The sequence below is a fragment of the Agelaius phoeniceus genome, chromosome 14, assembly GCF_051311805.1.
Source record: "Agelaius phoeniceus isolate bAgePho1 chromosome 14, bAgePho1.hap1, whole genome shotgun sequence".
Lineage (NCBI taxonomy): Eukaryota > Metazoa > Chordata > Aves > Passeriformes > Icteridae > Agelaius > Agelaius phoeniceus.
Genome location: NC_135278.1, coordinates 20,619,511 through 20,628,800, shown reverse-complemented (window position 1 = coordinate 20,628,800; position 9,290 = coordinate 20,619,511).

Sequence of the window (9,290 nt, the reverse complement as noted above, 5' to 3'; positions counted from 1 at the left end):
ACATCTATAAAAGACCCTCTGTAGTTGTGTTCAAAGCTCACAGTAATGCCAGTCTCCTCAGGACCATTCACTTAGATCATTCAGAAACTCTTTCTTGTCTAAGCCCTGATGCTCTCCCCCAGTGGAAGAATGTGGTTGAAACTCCCATGCCGGGAAGACTTGAGATTTGTTTTTTATTTGAACCCAAAACATTAACAAATTGGACACACGTGCTCTAAGACTAGAGCCCGCTCTTATTTAAGCCAATGCAAAACTCTCCTTGATCCCAGCAGGATCAAGGTCTTGAATATTGCTTGCACCTTTTTAGAATATCTGCCTCTAAACGAAACAGACAATGACAAACTCATTCTGAATTTATCCCCCTTGACTGATTTGCAGCCAGAGAGGTTTGCAGACCCTCCCTCTTGCAACAGAGGAATTCAGTCTTAATTGCTGAATGAAAGACCAAGGGCAGGTATCACAGTGCCTTCTCTTGTGGCCCGTTTAGCATGTGAAAGTCAGTGCTGTGATTTAGTCTTTTTTTTTTAGCATTTAAACGTCTTTAATGCTCTTGTCAGACTGTTGCTCCAGGTAGCATAGTGCTTCTGTTCAAAATCTGTGATTTTCTTCCTCTTCATGCCAAAGTACTGACAGGTGAGTATTATATGTGTAGGAAGCTATTTGGCAGAAACATGTGCCTTGAATATGTTTAAATTCCTTGTAAGTCACTTGATGAATGTGTAGTATTTGTGTCCCCTCTATCTTTGCTCTAAATTCATATTCATCAACAGAGGTTGCTTGGTACTTAATGGGACACTGGGGGCACGAGTGAAGGGAAGGGACAATACACAAGCAGGGTGAAGAATGAGGACAAATGTAGATGAACTTCCTCCAACAGGCACAAGATGCTCATTCCTGAATAAAAAATGTGAAAAGGTCAAGTGCCCCCAGAGGTTTCTATTGTGACAGGCACTTAACCCCTTCACTCCTGGTTATCTGCTTCAGCTGCTAGGCCGCTCAGTGCACAAGTGCCATTAGCATCAGTGAAATGTGGGGCTGGGAGCTGGGGAGACCCACCTCCCTTGCAGGCACAGGCACTGGGTGAGCAGGAAGTAATCCTTGTGGACACTGACCTTGTCAGTAGCTGTGTCTAGAGATAATTATTTCCTAACATGTAACCTTTTCATGGTCAATTGCTCCAGTATATTAGACAGAATTGTGATTTCCTTCTATCTTCAGACACACACAAGGTCTTGTCCTTCCTGCTTTGAGGGTGTAACTTAGCAAGTGCACAGACAGCCCAGTGCTGGCTGAAAGGTGTTGTTTCTATTTTGCCTAAAAGGAAAAGAGTTTTACTGCTCTTCCTTGCCACAGAGCGGAAGGGATCTGTGGTATATGCCCACTCCCATGTTTTTTGGCCAGACAGACATTTCCCTTCAAGCGTCTAATACTAACCAGGCAACTGTCAGTGTTTAGTAATCTTCTGCTCCACCAGATTTCTTGCGTGTTGACTGATCTTGGTTTACCTTTTCACAGCCTGTGATGCCTCAGAGTGCCCCTTGACACATCACCAAGGTGTCTGCAGAGGCAGGATCAGCAGGGTGTGTCAGTAGGGCCGCTGAAGGCGTTGCCTTTGATGCCTCAGGACCAACATCAGCATGGGCAGCCAGGGGTGCAGGCAGCTCTCGTGCCCCACCCCTGAGCCCAGTCTGCCCCTGCCTGGAGCGCGCCCCACAAGGGCTCTTGGGGGGCTGGGGCTGAAGAACTGAGGTGAGGGAGGACACTGTTCTTGCTCCTCCACCCCAAATACTCCTCCTCGCTTACTCGTGTTGCAGCTTGTTGGGCAGACCTGGGCATTCCAGCCAGAACCTTTCTTTGGCACAATCCCTTTTGGGAGCACCCTCAGCTGACCCCTTGGAGACACCTTGTGTGCACTGCACTGATCCCAGCAATAACACAAAGCCGGCTCCTGCAGCTGTGTGCGATTTGTAGGTGATATGTCTACAACCTGCTCCTTGTTTTGTAGCAGTATTTAATTGGCTTTAAAAGAAAATTGCAAAACTAGGTCAGTTTGCCATTGGGCCTTGTAAGACTCTTTAGCTAAATCTCCAGACTTTACCTAGAAGTTAATTTGAGCCAGACTTAGGAAAAATATATATTAATATACCCAAAGTCTCACGTGAGAAACTTGTAGGCAACGATTTGGGATTCAGAGCCATATTCATATTCCTAAGACTAAATTCAAAGCCGCAGTTTTAAAGCAGCCTTGCACATGTGTATGTCCTGATCTTTAATTAGGCAAAACTCCCACTGACATCAATAGGAGTTTGACTTGAATAAGAACTGCAGGATCAGGTCCATAATTTGGTACCTGGGATTTGATTAAGCAGCTAAATACTAGAACAGTTTCCCCATGTGTATAATTGCCTAATTAATTTTTAAAATAGCTAAGTTCAGCACTGGATATGGTGTACCTCTTGCCACATGAAATGTATGCTATTTAATCCAAGCTGATGGAGCTATTTGGAAGAGCCTGTAGAGTTTACTTTACCATTCAGTAGTACTGTATTTTAAGCTCAGAAATAGCCACCACTGTGTTAAAATGTCATGCTCCAGAGTAGTGCTCTGCTACATTCTAATTCTTGAGTTCTGGCTACTGTAATCAATCTGGCTAATATCAATATATTGCAGGTGAGAAACACTCTGGAGGCTGGGGAAGAACTTATTCTCTAAGATGATTTTAAAATTCAATGCTTTGATAAGTATTTTTGTCTTATCAATTTTTTTTTGCTTGTTTGTTTTTGTTGTTTTGTTTAGGGCCACAGCATATTGCCTGCGGTAGACTGTGTATCAGAATAAGTGTGCATTGTTTGCTTTTTGCTGAAACTTCAGCAATAATACTGTGGGCTGGAGTTGATATATTTGCTGCAGAAGGATGACTTGCTTTCACAACTGAGAGACTTTGTTGGTTCTCTGTTTGAAACAGAGAACTTGTTCTGTAAGAAGAATGGGGTGACCATATATGAGTTTCCTAAATGGAAAAATACTGTGGAAGGACTTGCAATGCAAAAAGTAAAATCAGTTCTCCCTAAATGTATATATGCATGTGTGTGTTTGTATGTGTGGGCCCTGGGTAAGACATAAATAATTACACTTGTAGCTGGCATAATGCACAGGGACTACTCATGCTGTTGACTATCACTTAAACATGCATGTTCTCCCATTCTTTCCAGCTGGATTCTTAAGGCATTACCATGTGAATTTTCCCTTTTTGGGGACTGCAGCAGAGCTCCAGGACTCTGTTTTTGTGATGTGCATCTTGCAGTAGCCTTTATCCAGCCAAGCCTCTCCTGCAGAGAATGAAACCATCAGTTGTCCTCAGAGAAGAGCTGCACGCTGCAGCCACGGTGAGCCTTTGGGTCTGTCAGGGTGGTGGGAGCTTGGATGCATGGCTGGGAGTTGGAATTCCAGCCTGGCACCTGGTGGAGCGGGATGCAGTCAAATGTACTGCTCAGGCTTGAAGCCTTTAGAAATCATTCTGCCCATTAAGGATCTAAGAGTGCTCGATAGGTAAACAAGTCATGGCTCTGAAACTGGCTGAGGGCTGCAGTGTTGCTGTCTTTTCAAATGATAGCTTTCTGTCTGTTCCATCAATGCCAGAAACTTGCCCACAAAATAAGCAGTCCTGTACCCTTGAAAATTAGCGATTGGGCCCACCCAAAATGATGAGATGGTCTTAAAAATGAGAAGATTATCATTTATGTATAAATTGGAGTCCTTTTGAAGGCTGTCTTGCTGTCTTGGTTTGTCAACTTTTATTCTGTATTCAGCTCATATTTTGAAGACTTTCTATGGGGATTATAGACATGAGTAGAAGGGATGGAAAGTTTCAGCTTTTGTTTAAAAAGAAAAATAGGTAACTCTGTCTTTCAGACGCTTGATTTCTGCAGCTGAAATTCTCAGAATCATCATGATTTAACATTGTTAGTGATATCTAGAAGTGATGTCTATGGGTTTGGGATCCCTCTATGGGTTTTAAATGAAATTTGGAGATATCTTGGGTGTGTGTGTGATGCGATTTCCCCCAGCTCCTAGGGAATCTCATTAACACCGAGGAGACTCCTCGGTGACAGAGCACAAGTGGTGAGGGGGGAGTGCCCAGCCCGTTAGCGGTAGCGGGGGCTGCGGTTTGTCGGCCGCAGCCGCGGGAGCGGGGCCCGCTCGGTCGGTGGCGCTCTGCCCTCCCCTAGCGGCGGCGGGGCCGCAGGGAGCCCTGAACTGCCGGGCAGCGCTGCGGGCACGCGGCTCTGCTGCCACTGCTCTGCCGCTCTCAGCCGGGCAGCCGCGCTTGCAGCTTCTGCCCTCATTTTCCCTTTGGACAGTACCAGAAGTTCTGGTCAGTGTGTCACTCGGAGAGCCAGAGAGACGCGCTGGTGGAAGTCTGACAGCTGCCATTGCCCTCTCGTTTTTAGTCTAGGTTTCTAAAGTATGAAACCAGCAAGGAAACAAATACCAAAAGGTGATGTTTTCTCTCTCTTTCTTCCCCCTCTCTTTGTAAAATGCAAACGTAGGGAAAAGAGCCAACTTTCAATTTCTCTTCAAATTTATAGTAATTTTCCTGTAACTGTGGATGCTTGGAAAATCCAGAGTAATGCTACAAAGGGGAAATCTGTTTGTCTCATTCTTCTTATTGTCTCGGCTTGCTTGACCCTGTTGGGGATGTGCCCTGTCATTGTGTGCTGCTGTTGGGCCTGGGAGGACAAACAAAGGGAAGGAGCTCTGTGTGAGCTGTGTCTGCATGGGGAGCAGCTGGGGGAGCAGGAGCAGTGCTTGGTGAGCTCTGTGTGAGCAGGAGCAGGGGCAGTGCTTGGTGAGCTGTGTGTGAGCAGGAGCAGGGGCAGTGCTTGCCTTGGTGAGCTCTGTGTGAGCAGGGGCAGGAGCAGTGCTTGCCTTGGTGAGCTCTGTGTGAGCAGGGGCAGTGCTTGGTGAGCTCTGTGTGAGCAGGGGCAGTGCTTGCCTTGGTGAGCTCTGTGTGAGCAGGGGCAGTGCTTGGTGAGCTCTGTGTGAGCAGGGGCAGTGCTTGCCTTGGTGAGCTCTGTGTGAGCAGGGGCAGTGCTTGGTGAGCTCTGTGTGAGCAGGGGCAGTGCTTGCCTTGGTGAGCTCTGTGTGAGCAGGGGCAGTGCTTGGTGAGCTCTGTGTGAGCAGGGGCAGTGCTTGGTGAGCTGTGTGTGAGCAGGAACAGGAGCAGTGCTTGCCTTGGTGAGCTCTGTGTGAGCAGGAGCAGTGCTTGGTGAGCTCTGTGTGAGCAGGAGCAGGAGCAGGGGCAGTGCTTGGTGAGCTCTGTGTGAGCAGGAGCAGGGGCAGTGCTTGCCTTGGTGAGCTCTGTGTGAGCAGGGGCAGGAGCAGTGCTTGCCTTGGTGAGCTCTGTGTGAGCAGGGGCAGGAGCAGTGCTTGGTGAGCTCTGTGTGAGCAGGAGCAGGGGCAGTGCTCGCCTTGGTGAGCTCTGTGTGAGCAGGGGCAGGAGCAGGGGCAGTGCTCGCCTTGGTGAGCTGTGTGTGAGCAGGGGCAGGAGCAGTGCTTGCCTTGGTGAGCTCTGTGTGAGCAGGGGCAGGAGCAGTGCTTGGTGAGCTCTGTGTGAGCAGGGGCAGTGCTTGGTGAGCTCTGTGTGAGCAGGGGCAGTGCTTGGTGAGCTCTGTGTGAGCAGGGGCAGTGCTTGGTGAGCTCTGTGTGAGCAGGGGCAGTGCTTGCCTTGGTGAGCTCTGTGTGAGCAGGAGCAGGGGCAGTGCTTGCCTTGGTGAGCTCTGTGTGAGCAGGAGCAGGGGCAGTGCTTGCCTTGGTGAGCTCTGTGTGAGCAGGAGCAGGGGCAGTGCTTGCCTTGGTGAGCTCTGTGTGAGCAGGAGCAGGGGCAGTGCTTGCCTTGGTGAGCTCTGTGTGAGCAGGAGCAGGGGCAGTGCTTGCCTTGGTGAGCTCTGTGTGAGCAGGAACAGGGGCAGGGGCAGTGCTTGGTGAGCTCTGTGTGAGCAGGAACAGGGGCAGTGCTTGGTGAGCTCTGTGTGAGCAGGAGCAGGGGCAGTGCTTGCCTTGGTGAGCTCTGTGTGAGCAGGAGCAGGGGCAGTGCTTGCCTTGGTGAGCTCTGTGTGAGCAGGAGCAGGGGCAGTGCTTGGCTCGGTGAGCTCTGTGTGAGCAGGGGCAGTGCTTGGTGAGCTGTGTGTGAGCAGGAACAGGAGCAGTGCTTGCCTTGGTGAGCTCTGTGTGAGCAGGGGCAGTGCTTGGTGAGCTCTGTGTGAGCAGGGGCAGTGCTTGCCTTGGTGAGCTCTGTGTGAGCAGGGGCAGTGCTTGGTGAGCTCTGTGTGAGCAGGGGCAGTGCTTGGTGAACTCTGTGTGAGCAGGAACAGGGGCAGGGGCAGTGCTTGGTGAGCTCTGTGTGAGCAGGAACAGGGGCAGTGCTTGCCTTGGTGAGCTCTGTGTGAGCAGGAGCAGGGGCAGTGCTTGGTGAGCTCTGTGTGAGCAGGGGCAGTGCTTGCCTTGGTGAGCTCTGTGTGAGCCCCTGTCTGCATGGGGAGCAGCTGGGGGAGCAGGAGCAGTGCTGGGGGGGATTTCTACTGGGCACACCATTCCTGGACTTGAGGGGAGAGAAAAGCTGAACCAGAACTCCTAGAGCTACTGAATCACATCCCAATAAAATGAGAGGGCAAGAGATGTTTTTAGTGGTCCCTTCCATGGGACAGAAAGCAAAAAGGTTTAGTCCAGTGATCTTCACTACAGTCTCTGGTTTGTTGTGTTATTACTTTCAAGGAGGTGCAGGTGTAGTTAAGCCAAGTCCTGCACAGCAGAAATGGCAGGATTAGGTCTGGGATGGGGTGGGGCTCTCCCTCCCAGCACACTGGATTCTCACTTTCAGCAAAAATAATGAAAGACCAGCTCCAAAAGGGTGGAGTGTCCTTCTCTTAAACCCCTAAAGGCCTTGCAGTTGCTGCCCTGGACTGGTTTGTTTGTCAAAGGGCTCCTGTCTAGCTGGCAGTCCTTTCTCTTTGCAAAAACTCAGTGCTTAGTGGCCTGAAGCTGAAGGGGTACACTTAGGTTAGAGATTAGGAGGAAATTCTTCCCTGGGAGGGTGGGCAGGCCCTGGATACCTGACAGTGCCCATGGCCAGGCTGGACACTGGGGCTGGGGGCACCTGGGACAGTGGGAGGGACCTGGCACTAGATGATATTTAAGGTACTTCCAACCCAAACCCTCCCCTGATTCTCTGGGCAGTGAAGGCATTGTTTTAACAGCATGACTGTCTCCTGAGGCTCACAAAACTGTGTTTTGTTTTTTTTTTTTTTCTTTTGGCTAAGTCTAGGTGAAATACTTGATTTATTATGTTTCAAAAAGTAGTGTTTGCTGATGATTTTGCTACTCTACTTCCTTTTACCTCAGATGATTTTTATGTTACAGAAATGCTGGAAATAACAGGAGTGCAATAGATTTTAGCTCTATTTATGACTGTATTTATGATACACAGTTTAGTATAATGCATGAAAATAGAGTCCTCATTCTGCTTTTATTTCTTTAGCATTGAAGCCCAGGAAAAGATTTAATACAGGAATAGAAGTGAGGTAAAGACCCGTGGTGTGTTTAAAACCTGCCCTAAAACTGATCAGTCATGATGTGGTCAGAGTGGTGGAAGTACCTGGATACAGTCCTGTGCCACCCCCTGAAATTGTCCCAGGCAGTTCAGCACATCGGAGTGGGTGTTGGGGTTACAGTTTTGTCATGCACTGTTTCCCCACAAGTTTGTTTTTTAGAGGACTTCTGTGTGCTTTAGTGTTCTTCCAAAAGTTAAAAAGAAAATAAAGAACAAATATCAACAACCAAAAAAAAAAAATCAAAATCAAAACAGAGTGAAAGTTTGGGGCCAGAGTACAGACAGATGTAGTTTTCATCAGGAAATCGTGGTGATTTTTGGGTATGTGAGATTTGGTCATACTGTCAAATGTTTTAAAACCTCAGTTGTCCTAAACTTGCACGTTAATGGTAGTTTTGGTAGATTTTGGACAGAGCTGAGAGCTGATACCCTTGAGTGCCTGCAGGCAGCATCTGCAGGCAAAACCTCTGGGTTATCTGGTTCCTAAACTACTCCATCGTCCTGGGTGGATGTATGCAATTTTGGCTTTGGTACATCAGTTTCTGAGGTGAGCAAAAGGGAAGATTAATTCCCCTAGAAAAAGCTTTCTCTGCTTTGCATCCATATCAATTTCAGTGACTTAAGATCTCTTTCCTTTTCTTTTTTTTTTTTTTTTTTTTTTTTTTTTGAGAATGGAGGGAGTGTTTAAACTGAAGGCTTATGGAGCATGGCAGTGCTGCAAACTTTTCTAAGCCCCAGGCAAAAACTAAACATCAGTATATTGCAGTCCATTTGTATGGAATATTTGAAGAGCTTCATTTTTATCTTAAAGCAGTTTAAGACTCTGGAGAGAGATACAAACCTCTTCCTTCTCCCTATGAAGTAAATAGAAGCTAATATGTATTGTTGCTACATTCTAGTACTTTTTTGTGATCCTTTACTCCACTATTCAATACTTTTCAATTTGATTAATCCTTGTTGTGCAGGGAAAGCTGTGTTTAGTTCTGTTGTGATCACCTCTCCCAAACAGGCAACAGGACTTTCCTGAAATGAGTGAATTTGTTTGAATAAGAGTGCTTTTACAAACCATCTGCTTTGTCCTCATCAAAAAACTGTAGTGCTGGATCTGCCTCACTGTCACCTGTGGTGAGTGACTTCTAGCCCAGTCGGGCTGTGCTTAACTTCTGTTTCTGCTAGGCTTTGCTAGATGGGGAAACTGTTCTCACAGTTTGGTTCCCACAGAGGTGTGCATGAACCTAGGCTTTGATAAGCTAATTAGACAGAGTTCTCTCACTGAAATGCATCTCCACAGCCTTTAATCAGCTCTGTGACTCTGCTCCTGGCTGCTCCGAATTTAAAGAGGTATTTTCTGTCCCTACCCCTCTGCCTGTTCCCTTGTCCTTGCTGTGCTCTGTGGTTTGCCTTTAAATATTTTTGGGGGTGGAACTACCTGTGTTGTACATTATTGAGGATCTAGGAGGGTCTCTTGGTACTGCCTTAATAAATGTTAAATAATAAAGCCGAGAGGAGGTGTTGCTTTAGCAGTGTATGGGTGTACCAGTGAAGAAATGGAGAGCAGATCCTCTCAGTCTCTCCCCTTAACCAGCTGAAGTCTTGGGAGATGCTTTGCAGACCCACTGTGGCAAAATCATCCTATTTCCTTTATAGCTATATTGATGGTCAGGATCTCTGTCTCTTCGAT